Here is a 13,854-nt window from a genome sequence, read left to right on the forward strand (position 1 = left end):
CCGAACGACGCAGTTGCTTTGGTGTCAGTAACAGCTCAGAAGTCGATTGCACGTTTTGCTCAGTGACTCATGTTGCTTATGCAATCTTCGTTTGACAGCATATTTAGCAAGTCATCAGGCCCTCCTGCAGAGTTTGTCAGCGACAGGTCAGCTGCTAAAATGATTGATTCAGACAGCATGCTGCATCCTACATTTGTAAATGGAAAAGGTGCAAACGTTTACAGGCTGAACACTCACTCACTATTTCGCCTGGCGTGTCAAAGGCTGGGAGCTGATCTTACGGAGGTTTTTCAATCATGTGGGGAATGAATCGGGTAAATAGACAAGTTCCTTTCGCTCAGGTGGGGCAGTTCAGAACTAGAGGCTATAAATCTGATGTGGGAGGGTGAGAATTCGAAAGTCAGTGAGGGGCAACGGCTGCATGCAGAGGGTGGTGCGTTTCTGGAGTAAGTTACCACACGAGCTGGTGATGGATGGTATAATTCCAATGCTTTTAAGGAATCTGGGCGTGTACTTGAATAGGAAAGGTTGAGAGAGAAATGAGTCAAGTGCATGCAATCGCGGCTGGATCAGTTGAGGATATCTGTTCGGAATGGGCGAGTGTGACCGAAGACTGGGTTTTCAGTGCTGTCCATATCTAATGGCTCTATGATAGTGCAGGTGAAATGATAAAAAAGATAAATTTAAAAAAGAAGTAAAATTGTCTGAAGTTGTTGAATTCAAACAACTTAAGGTAATTTTATTTCAATTATTTTATCTAACTTTTTTAGTTGTGTTTTTTTTTCACTGTTCTGTACATCTTATTTCTTGATTGTCTCTCTATCTCTCGCTCCCCACTGTCTCAATACATTTTTCCTCTCCTCTTCCCGCTTTGCTAAACTTCTCCCCTGTTTTCCATTTTGTCTCTGCTTCACCCGTCCCTCACATATTTTGTCACATAGCGCTGGCTTCAGCCTGGGTGATTCACGTCTCTTAATCTCCCTTTAATCTCTCCATGCATTGTCATTATCACCTTTGCATCTGGAGCCTTGACTCATCTTCTCTCAGCGTGGTATAAATAGCTCCATAACACTCCCCCCTTTGTTTTTATCTTTATCTTTAATCAGTTAGTCTCGAAACGTCAGCTCTTTTCTCTCCTTGCAGATGGCCTGCTGAGATTTTCCAGCATTTTCTCGTTTGGTTTCAGATTCCAGCATCCGCAGTAATTTGGTTTTATTAATGGCTCTATGATATTGCTGGTGATATGATAACTCCAGTGTCGATGCATGAGAGGTGAGCAAGCGAACGAATTCCCTCTGGAAGTCGTGTGACAAGTATTAACAGAGATCCAGGAATATAACATGAACGAATCTTTGATTTGAAGAGAAGGCTGAACTCTGGTTCTCCTCCGAGACTGTGCCAGGTCTGCCGAATACTGCACATATTTCATGTTTTGCATTTGTTGGTGAAAACAATTGAGACTGGTTGTGTTGCTGCAGACAACACGGGTACGGCGATCAAGTCGTGCGTCTAACCCTGTCCAATGTTTTATTAAATAGATGGCGCTTCCGGCTTCGGGGAGCACGTTGTTGGGAAACACAACAAACACGCAAGCACTGCACGTGGTCAGTGTGGGGATCGAACAGACGACCTTGGCGTTATTGGCACCACGCTCCAACCAGCTGAGCGAACCGACCAGCGCGTGGAGTCCCGCGAAAGCAAATGCCTATATTGCCGGTGCTCACAACCAAGGCTGCTGTGCATTTTCTGCTTCTCATCGATTGCACGATAGTCTGAAGTATTTCCTTTCGTTGCAAAGCTTTTCAACAAAAAAATGCCTAAGCACAATGTCCGGACGCATGCAATTTCAGTTGCAACGCCACCAGCTCATGTGCAGCTTGTCACGTTGACAAATTTCGTCTGGAGAAACGTACCTTCAACGATCGCTCACTGTTCTTCTGGATGTATAATGTGGCTACAGGGATGTTGCAGGAGGCAGGGTTTCGGGTTTTTGGATAATTGGAGCTACTTCTGGAATGGGACCTAGACAAGCTGAATGGTCATCATCTAAACCAGAGGGGTACCAACATCTGGGGCGGGGGGGTGTGTTGGGGGGGATTCGCTAAAGCTATTACGGTGGATTTAAACTCATGCAGCAGGGGGTTGGGAACCAAAATTGTCGGATAGGTACAGAAGAGGATGAGAGTCGGGAGTTCCAAAATCAAGTATCTGACACTGGCAAGCGAAAACTTGGATTGAAGTGTATGTTCTTCAACGTGAGGAGCATCCGAAATAAAGTGGGTGAACAGGCAGCATGGGTTGGTACCAGGGACTTCGATGTTGTGGCCATTACAAAGAAATGTATAGAGCAGGGACAGGAATGGCTGTTGCAGGTTCCGCAATTCAGATTATTCAGTAAGAACAGAGAAGATGGGAAATGATGGGGGAGGTGTGGCATTGTTGATCAGGGACAATATTGCATTTGTAGAAAGGATGTTTGTGGACTCGTTAATTGAGGTAGTATGGGCTGAGGGTAGACACAGGAAAGGAGAAGTCACCATGCTGGGAGTTTTCTATAGGCCTCCGAATAGTCCCAGAGCTGTAGAGGAAAGGATAGCAAAGACGATTCTCGGTAGGAGTAAGAGAGGCAGTGTAGTTGTCATGGGGGACTACATCTATCCAAATATTGACTGGGATCACGATAGTACGAGTACGATAGATGTGTCAGTTTTTGTCCAGTGTGTGCAGGAGGGCTTCCTGACACAGTATGTAGACAGGCCTAGAAGGAGCAAAGCCACTTTAGATTTATTACTGGGTAACGATCCTGGTCAGGTGTTTGATTTGGAAGTAGATGAGCACAATGGAGATAGCAATCACAATTCTGTCAGGTTTACTTTTGTGATGGAAAGGATAGGTGTACGCCACCAAGAATGAGTTACAGCTGGGGGAAGGGAAATTACGATGCAATTACGAAAGATTTCGGATGCGTAGAATGGGGAAGGAAACTGCAGGGGATGAGCACATTAAAAATGTGTAGCTTATTCAAGGAAAAGCTCCTGTATGTCCTAGATAAGTATGTACCTGTCAGGCAGGGAGGAAGATATAGAACGCGTGAGCCGTGGTTTACTAAGGAAGTGGAATCCCTGGTCAAGACTAAAAAGAAGGCTTATATTAGGACAAAATGTGAAAACTCAGGGCTCTTGAGGGTTCCAAGGAAATCAGGAAAGACCTAAAAAGAGAGCTCAGATGAGCCTGGAGGAGATATGAGAAGTTGTTGGTGGATAGGATCAGGGTTAACCCTAAGGCTTTCCACAGGTATGTCAGGAATAAAAGAATGACGAGAGTTAAATTAGGGCCAATCAAGGATAACAGTGGAAAGTTGTGTGTGGAGTCAGAGGAGATAGGGGAAACACTAAATAAATATTTTTCGACATTGTTCACTCCAGAAAATTAAAATGTTGGCGAGGAAGATACAGAGATACTTGTATCTAGACTGGAAGAGATTGAGGTTCACAGGAAGAGGTATTAGAAATACTGCAGAGTGTGAAAATAGACAAGTTCCCTGAGCCGGCTGGGATCTATCCTAGGATCATCTGGGAAGGAATAGAAGAGATTGCTGAGCCTTTGGCATTGATCTTCAAATCATCATTATCTACAGGAATAGTGCTTGAGGACTGGAGGATAGCAAATGTGGTTCCCTTGTTCAAAAAGGGTAGTAGAGACAACCCTGGTAATTACAGACCAGTGAGCCTCACTTCAGTTGTTGGTAAAGTGTTGGCAGAGGTGATAAGAGATAGGATTTATGACCATCTAGAGAAGAATAATCTGATCAGGGACAGCGAAGGGTCGGTCGTGCCTAACGAATCTTATTGACTTTTTTGACAAAGTAACCAAACAGGTAGATGAGAGTGAAACAGTTGATGTGGTGGAAATGGATTTCAGCAAGGCGTTCGATAAGGTTCCCCCAGTAGACTATTATACAAAATGTGGAGGCATGGGATTGTGGGACACATAGCAGTTATTGGTTAGCTGAAAGAAAACAGAGGGTTGTAGTTGATGGGGCATGTTCATCTTGGTGTCCAGTTACTAGCAGCGTAGCGCAAGAGTCGGTGTTGGGTCCACTGCTCTTCATCATTTTTATAAATGACCTGGATGAGGGTTTAGAAGGGAGGGTTAGTAAGTTTGCGGATGACAATAAGGTCGGTGGAGTTGTGGATAGTGATGAAGGATGTAGTAGGTTGCAGAGAGACATAGATAGGATGCAGATCTGGGCTGAGAGTTGGCAAATGGAGTTTAATGTGGACAAGTGTGAGGTGATACACTTTGGACGGAGTAATCGGAATTCAAAGTACTGAACTCATGGTAAGATTCTTGGTAGTGCAGCTGAGCAGAAAGATCTCGGTGTCCATGTACACAGATCCCTGAAAGTTGCCACCCAGATTGACAGGGTTGTAAGAAGGCATACAGTGTTTTGGCCTTTAGAGGGATTAAGTTCTGGAACTAGGAGGTTATGCTACAGCTGTACAAAGCTCTGGTATGGCCACACATGGAGTTTTTTGTACAGTTCTGGTCACCGCACTATAAGAAAGATGTGGAAGCTTTGGAAAGTGTGCAGAGGAGATTTAATAGGATGTTGCCTGGAATAGAAGGAATGTCTTACGAGGAAAATCTGAGGGCCTTGACACTGTTCTCATTAGACAGAAGAAGGTTGAGAGGTGACTCAATAGAGACATACCAGATAATCAGAAGGTTACATTGGGTGGACAGGGAAAGCCTTGTTCCAAGTATGGGAACGGCAAACACAACGGGACACAACTTCAAAGTGAGGAGAGATAGGTAAAAGACAGATGTCAGAGGTAGTTTCTTTATTCAGAGTAGTAAGGGTATGGAATGCATTGCCTGCAAAGATTGTAGTTTCACCAATTTTATGTGCATTTAAGTCGTCATTGGACAGGCATATGGACGTACATGGAATAGTGCAGGTGGGATGGGCTTCAGATTAGTATGACAGGGCCGATGGGCCTGTACTGCGCTATAATGTTCTATGTTCTATGGGTAGGGAGATAGATGGTGTCAACTTGCAAAATGTCCATATTACAGAGGATAAGGTGCTGGATGTCTTGAAACGCAGAAGGGTGAATAAATTCGCAGGACCTTATCAATCTTAGAATCATAGAGATGTACAGCATGGAAAAAGATCATTTCGTCCAACCCGTCTATGCCGACCAGATATCCCAACCGAATCTAGTCCCACCTGCCAGCACCTGGCCCATATTCATCCAAACCCTTCCTATCCATATATGCATCCAAATGCCTCTTAAATGTTGCACTTGTACCAACCTCCACTACTTCCTCTGGCAGTTCATTCCATACACGTACCACGCTCTGTGTGAAAACGTTGCCCCTTAGGTCTCTTTTATATCTTTCCCCTCTCACCCTAAACCTACGCTCTCTCGTTCTTGATTCCCCCACCCCAGGGAAAAGACTTTGTCTAACCTGTCCATGCCCCTCACAATTTCGTAAACCTATATAAGGCCACCCCTCAGCCTCCGACTCTCCAGAGAAAACAGACCCAGCCTTTCCAGTCTCTCCCTATAGCTCAAAACCTCCAACCCTGGCAACATCCTTGTAAATCTTTTCTGAACTCTTTCAAGTATCGCAACATCTTTCTGATAGGAAGGAGACCAGAATTAAATACAATATTCCAAATGTTCCCTAACCAATGTCCAGTACAGCCGCAACATGACCTCCCATCTCCTGCACTCAGTACTCTGACCAATAAAGGAAAGCATACCAAACGCATTCTTCACTATCCTATCTACCTGTGGCTCCACTTTCAAGGAGCTATGAACCTGCATTCCAAGGTTCTTGGTTCAGCAACACTCCCTAGGGCCTTACCAGGACCTGATCAGGTGTACCTTAAGCCTCTGTCAGAAGCTAGAGAAGTGATTGCTGTGCCCCGTGCTGAAATATTAGTATAATTGATAGTCACAGATGAGGTGCCAGAAAACTGGAGGTTGGCTAACGTGGTGCCACTGTTTAAGCAAGATGGTAAGGAAAAGCCAAAGAACTACAGACCGGTTCGCCTGATGTCAGTGGAGGGCACGTTGAAGGAGGGAATCATGAGGGACAGAATTTGCATGTATTTGAAAAGGGAGTTTCTAATTTGGGATAGTCAGCATTGCTTTGCGGGTGGGAAATCATGTCCCAAGAAATTGATTGCGGTGTTTGAAGAAGTAACAAAAAGGATTGATGAGGTCAGAGCTATCGATATGAGCGATATAAGTTCAATAAGGTGTTTGAAAAGTTTCCACATGGGAGATTGGTGAGCAAGGTTAAATTTAATGGAATACAGGGAAAACCATCCATTTGGATACAGAACTGGCTCAAATGTAGAAAACAGAGGGTGGTGGTGGATGGTTGTTTTTCAGACTGGAGGCCCGTGACTAGTGGAGCGCCACAAGGATCGGTGCTGGATCCACTATTTTTGTCATTTATATAAATGATCTGGATGTGAATATAGGAGGTGGAAAGTGTAAGTTTGCAGATGACATCAAATTTGGAGGTGTTGTAGATAGCGAAGAATGTTACCTCAGATTACAACGGGATCTGGATCAAATGGGCCAATGGGCAGATGGAGATTAATTTAGATAAATGTGAGGTGCGGCACTTTGGGAAAGCAAATCTCAGCAGGATTTATGTACTTAATGGTATGTTCCTGGTGAGTGTTGCTCAACAAAGAAACTTTGGAATGCAGGTTCATAGCTCCTTGTAAGTGGATTCGCAGGTCGATAGGATAATGAAGAAGGTGTTTGGTATGGTTGCGTTTACTGATCAGAGCATTATGTAGAGGAGTTGGGAGGTCATGTTCTGGCTGCACTGGACATTGGATGAGCCACTTGTGGAATATTGCATGCAGTTCCTGTCTCCTCCTGATCGGAAGGATGTTGTGTAAATTGAAAGGTTTCAGAAAAGATTTACAGGGATGTTGCCAGGATTGGAGGATTTGAGCTACAGGGAGAGGTTAAAATGTTTGGAGATATTTGAGCCTGAGGGGAGACCATATGGAGGTTTATAAGAGAGTTATGGATAGGTTTAACAGCCACGGTCTTTTCCCTGAGATAGTGGAGTCCAGAACCGGGCAACCTGTTCATGTTGAGAAGGGAAAAATATGAAAAAAACCTAAGGGACAACTTTTACAGGCAGAGGGTGATGTATGTATGGAATGAACTGCTAGAGGAAGTGGTGGAGGTTGGTGCAATTACTGCATTTGGAAGGCATCTGGATGGGTGTGCGAAGAGGAAGAATTGAGAGAGATTTGGGCCAAGTGCTGGCAAATAAGACGAGATTATGGTAGGATATGTGGGTGACATGGATGAATTGGACCGAAGGCTCTGTTTCTGTGTTGTACATCTCTATGACTGTAAAAGTTTTCCACTGTCCATTTACAGCCATACATTTCACTGTTTCCCCTGTTTACCTTGGTCAGTTCCCCTCTCAAACACACATAAATGGTTTTGGTTGTGGTTGTAGGGTGTGCTTTATGGTCACTTTAAAAATCCATTATCTTGCTGACTTCCACTACACTACAATTTCCCAGAGTATATCTCATTGTAATAATACTCCTTCACTCAGCGTCATCACCCAACGGTCGATCTGAGATCGTCACCTCCCTGGCCGTTTGCACAATATGTTATTCAAAGAAACACTGACAAAAACATTCCAAAGATTGAAGTTTCCCAAAATTATCACAGTGCCTTTGCATTACACAGGAATTCATTCGAACTTGTAACAGTGTTGAGCAATGAAATGCTGCTAGGCATCCTAAAAAAACATTCTCCTGCTTGTGTTTTTGACATGTGTTGCCCGGAATTTGCATTCAGGCCGATTTAGCTGCATAATCTAAGACCAAATGCTTTCTCTGTAATCCCTTTGTTACCCATTACTATCAGGGTTACCCATCCTGCACTCCCATTCTGCCTGAGACCCCTCAAGGATGAGTGGAATTGAATATTTAGGTTCCACCTTTTGTTTCTCCAAATATTTTGGTGACCAAATCTTATTTATCTGTGTGTCACAAGTCCATCCACCTTATTGAAGATACTTTGTCCATTCCAAAGAAAGAACATTGTTATTGACTTTTTCCCAGAATTTCCTGTCACAGCCTAATTCACTGATGTAGTTTTAGTTAAACTCTGCTCTATCCTGTTCCTTTCTGGTTGGCTTCAGCTACATTCCATGCTATTGCGATGCTTCACCCCTTTTCTATTTGGATTTGGAAAGTTCCTTCCACCTCAACCCTGTCCCTGCATCCTTCATCTCAGTTTAAAGCCCTGTCCATAAACCTACCGAAATCATTCCCCAGGACATTGCTCCCAGCAGCGTTGTTTTTTTTTTAATTCACATGGGGGATGTTACTCTCTATGGCTGGCCAGCATGTATTTCCCACCCCGAGCTGCCCTTGAGCTGGGTGGCTTGCTGGATTATTTCAGGGGGCAGTTGAGAGTCAACCTCCTTGCTCTGCGTCTGGAGTCACATGTCGGTCAGACCTGCTGTCGATAACAGCTGACGTCCTTCTTTAAAGGATATTAAGCAGTTAGATGGTTATAGCTGACACTGGCATTAAATTCTGGATCAACAGTCTAGTGAGAATAACACGAGGCCATCACCTCTCCCACTCGTAGCTCAACCGTCACTGAGTACTGATCCTACTGCAGTATGAACCAAAAACCTTTCATCATGCCCATTGCTTGATCCTGAATTCATTCTTGCACTCTGGTGATATCACTCAGTATCTCTCCATTTGGTATCCCTCACTGTGTGGGTCTAATTGCTGCCTCTGTCAATGTCTCTCACTCTTGCAGCTACTCCAGATCCTGAGCCAACAGAATTCTCCACTCCAGAGAGACGCAGCAGCACAGGCCAGGGATGGATACTGGGATTTTCCAGATCTCTATGGCACTCAGTACCATTCTCCCTGTGTAACCCTCACTGCATCAGTCTAATTTCCCATTCTCTTTATTTCTCTGTCTTCTCTAGGTACTCAGGAAGTTCCTGACTCAATAGACTTCCCAACTGCTGGGTGTCTCATCAATCACCACATTGAAGATGGTTGGTCGGCCAGAGAGACAAAGGTAAGGGTGATCTGGAGTCCTCAATAAATCCTGCAGTGCGATAAGATCATTCACAGGGAACAGAGCAGAGAGCATTTAAATAGCTCAAAACATCAGCCCTCAAGACATGACGTAGATACAGTGCTGAAGGGTGAACACAGAGCATGAAGCTCCCAGGCTCAATCCCCACCCTTTGTCAGAGGATTACTTTCAGCTCCGCTGCACTGAGCCTGTCTGAGACAGCATCGGGAGTGTCACAGTTATCAATCCAGCCCTATGCTGTCATAGTGAGCCTCAGGACAATGGAGGGGAAAGCAGGCCGACCACGAGAAGGTGCTATTGAAGCCTGGGATCTTTATGTTTTCCTTTACACTCCAACATTTTCTATTGTCACACCATAGAGTCATAGAGCAAGGAAACAGACCGTTCAGTAAAACTCATCTGAGGTAGTGCCTTGAATGCTTCTAACTCTGAGAACAGTTCCTATCTCTGTAACCTCACCCCCTCCCTACAATCCCTCTGCAAATTTAAAACCTACTTCAATGCTGACTATCTCCCGGTGACTGTGAAATGCTCCAGACTGGATGACATGCCAAATCTCAGGAATCTCCTCCTCCCATCATTACAATAATCTGTCTTTCTGTCATCTTGCACAATACCTCCAGCCCACCCTGTCTCTGTAACATCCTCCAACCTCGACCATTTGTGTACCCTCCTCCAGCTCCTAGAGCACATGATGTCACTGTAACCTTCAATCCCTATAACATTCCTGCCTCCCATCCTACACCACCACAGGACCTCTAATTCATCCACCATCCTTACATACCTCCCTATCTCTATAAACTCCTCCAGTCCCTCCAGCCTTTCCTGCCTGTGTAACCTGCTCCTATCCCGGCAGCCCTCCCTGTGTACAGTGTCCTGAAGTCAGAATAACCCTCCCAATGTTTGCAATCTCCTCTATCGCTGTGACCTTCTCTTGTCACGACACTGCTCCATCACTATACCCCCTGCCGTCACTACCAGCCTTCCTATATCTGTAACCACATGTGGTCACTAAAGCTACATCCATGTACATGAAACATCCTCTTTGTGGCTGTATCCAAGCCCAGTCCCTACAGCTCTCACTTTCTGTCACCTCCGTCAGACTGAAGAACCATCCAGTGTCTACACCCCTCTATATTACTAACTTCATCCAATCGCACAAACCATCACCACAAACCTCACTATCGCAGTAACTTCTTCCAGTTCCTCCATATCTCTGTGCACCATCCTTTCACTACTACTCATTCCTGATGAAGGGCTCCGGCCCAAAATGTTCATGATCCTCAGATGCTGGAAAAGCACACAGTGTGTCAGGCAGCAACACACTCCTGATTCTGATTTCCTAATTTCTGTGTAGCACTCTCTGGCTCTGTATCACTGTCAGTCCCCACTATCCCCACTAACTGTGTAAACGACACTATTCCTTAAGAAGGGCTCATGCCCGAAACGTCAATTCTCCTGTTCCTTGGATGCTGCCTGACTGGCTGCGCTTTTCCAGCAGCACATTTTCAGCTCTGATCTCCAGCATCTGCAATCCTCACTTTCTCCTAAACTACACTATCATCAATCACTGGAATTTTCTCACACTTTGGAATACTCCCCAACTGTCCAATCTCTTTGAGCCTCTCCAACCCTCCAAATCTGATTTCTCCTGCAGCCCGATAACCACACCTATCTTTGTAACTTCCGTTAGCCGCTGGACCACTCCCTATCTCTGGAACATCATATCCTATAGCATCCCTCCGTTTGTGTATTCCTCCAATTAATGTGGCGTCGCCTGCCTCTGTGACATTAGCCCGCACACTGAATCCACTTCAAACACTGAAACCTTCACTGTCTCTGTTACCTTCTCATGCACCTACAGACCTCCCTGTCCGTATGAACTTCTGACATTCATCAGTCCTCCATGTCTCTGCAATGTACACCTGCCTCCAGAGCCCTCCTTACATCTTTCACCTGCTCCAGCAGCTATATCACTCCCCATCTGTCAGGCCAACTCTGTAACTGCTCCAGTAGTTATATCATTCCCCATCTCTCAGGGCTACTCTGTAGCTGCTCCTGCAGCTTTATCACTCCCCATCTGTCAACCCTACTCTGTATCTTCTCCAGCCGCTATCTCACTCGCCATCTGTCAGGTCTACTATGTAACTGCTCTGGCCGCTATATCACTAGCCATCTGTCAGGCTCACTCTGCAACTGCTCCAGCAGCTCTATCACTCCCTATCTGCCAAGGCTACTCTGTAACCGCTTCAATAGCGATATCACTCCCTGTCTCCCCAACGTTGTAACTGCACCAGTGATATTACTCCCCATCTAGCAAGCCTACTCTGTAAGTACTCCAGCAGCTATATCACTCCCTATATGTCAGACCTGCTCTGTAACTGCTCCGGCAGCTAACACACTCCCCATTTATCAGGCCTACCGTGTAACTGCTCCAGTATTTATAACACTCCCCAACTGTCAGGCGTAATCTAGTCCTCACTGACTGTGGAGGCCATTATCTTAATAACCTGCTCCAGGCCCTGATATTCTCTCTGTACTCAGAGTACTTCTCCAGCCACAACAACAATCCACATCTCTGTTTGCTCCTCCTCTCCCTCCAGCACCTCAAACACTTTCTCTTTATCTGACTTGGCAACTCTCCCTTTGCATTCCGTTTTTCTGTCCCAAAAATCTCCCTGTATCTGTAACACTTTGTGATATATATAACCCACCCTGTCCTCCAGTATTTACATCCATCTATTGATCTCCATCACTTTCTCCAGTTCTGACTCCCCCGTCTATATAAACATCACCTTCCCCTACAACCCTCCCTACCGCAGGAACCTCCTCCAGTTTGTGCAATGCTCTCTATCTGTGTAAGTGTCTCCAGGCCTTATTGCTGTTCCTGTGTCTGTAAGCTCTGCCACACTCTGTCCAGCCTTCCCACTGATGTAACCTCCAGAACCTCAGCATCTGATATCATTCACTGCAGCCTTCCGTACCCCTGTTAGTGCCTCAATTCTATACAAATCTCTTAGTCTCTGTAAATAGCAACATTTCATAAAATACTCCCTGTCTGCGTAAACTACCCCCAGCCTGCACAGAGAAGTGTCACCGTCCTTTTGATCACCTGTAGTCCCTTCAGATCTCCCTGTATCTTCCCTATTCCATGACCGACAGCTCATCTCATGTTATAAATCTTCTCACTCATATGTTACTTCCCATCTCTGCGATATTCTACGATCCCTGCAATTCTCGTTCTTTTTCTCCAGACCTTCCAATCTCCCTGATCGATAGAAGGTTATTGATCCCTTGCAGCATGTTTTATACCTGAAGCCGCTTCCAATTCCTCAATGCATCCTGCCCCTGTAACCTCCTCAAATACTACAGCTTTGCAACTGTCTTTGTACTATCTTCCAACATCTACAATCCTCTAGAGTTCTGTAACCTCCTCCATAACAGCATTCCACATCTGTGTGTAATGGATGGGAATGCTGCAAAACTGTTTTCACAGCTCTCACCAACTCTCTGAACTCCTGCAGCTTTACAACCCTTAGTATCTGTGGCTCCTCCAATCCTTACTATTTTTCTGGCTCTGAACTGATCCAGCCCCTTCGAACCTTTCTAACTCAGTAAACACCTGTACAGCCAATGAACATCCTTATCAGTGTATTGCCGAGGCCCAACAACCCTCCCTACAACGCCAAATACCACCCTCCCTATCTTTGTAACTCCTTCAGGACCGATAGCCCTGTACCTCTCTGTGACATTTTTCATCCCAACAATCTGTCTGATCTCTAACCACCAACAGTGACCTCAAATCACCCCAACTCTGTAATATCTTCCAGTCTCTACAACCCTGCTTTTCTCTGTAAGCTTCCCGAGTGCCTACATTCGCCTTTATCTCCGGTTACTGATCCTTGCTCAGGGAAACAATGTCTCAGTACAGATCCTGTGAGAAGACCAAATAATCTTTGATGTATCAGTAAATGTGCCTCATTTTCTAAATTCTCATGAGTTCAATTTCAGCCTTCTCCACATTTTCTCATCAACATTCCTCCATTTTGAGGGACAGTCTATCAAACCTTTGCTGGACTGCCTCCAATGCAAGAACATTTCCCTCTAGATAGGGAACCAAACCTGTTCACAGTATTTTCATTGTGAGCTGACTGGAACCCTCTATAGTTATTACAAGCCTTCCCTATTGTTCTTCTCCATTCTCTTTGGAGTCAATCCCAGTATTCTATTTGCCCTTTCTATGACCTGCTGATCCTGTATACCACCGTCCTGAGATTTATACACAAGAATTCCCAAGTTACTTTGTGATGTAGCTTTCTGCAGTTTATCTGAAACCAAGAGATTACGGTAAGAATCAGGAAAGTGTTGGAATGTATGGAAAATGATAACTGCACAATTCGAAAGCAGATGAATAAGCACGGCCCGTAAGCCCATCCCAATGGCACAGAGGCTGCGCGGTGGCTCAGTGGTTAGCACTGCTGCCTCACAGCAACAGGAATAAGGCTTTGATTCCAGCCTCGGGCGATTGGCAGTGTGGAGATCTCCCTGTGTCTGTGTGAATTTCCTCCAGGTATCCCTGTTTCCTCCCACAGTCCAAAGATGTGCAGGTTAGGAGAGGTGGCCATGGAACGTTGTCCACACTATCGGGTTTCTGTGATCAGATATAGAAGGAGGCCACTTGGACCATCGAGTCTATTCCTCTATTCGATGTTGGTGCAAT

The sequence above is a fragment of the Chiloscyllium punctatum genome, chromosome 31 (assembly GCF_047496795.1).
Source record: "Chiloscyllium punctatum isolate Juve2018m chromosome 31, sChiPun1.3, whole genome shotgun sequence".
Taxonomy (NCBI): Eukaryota; Metazoa; Chordata; class Chondrichthyes; order Orectolobiformes; family Hemiscylliidae; genus Chiloscyllium; species Chiloscyllium punctatum.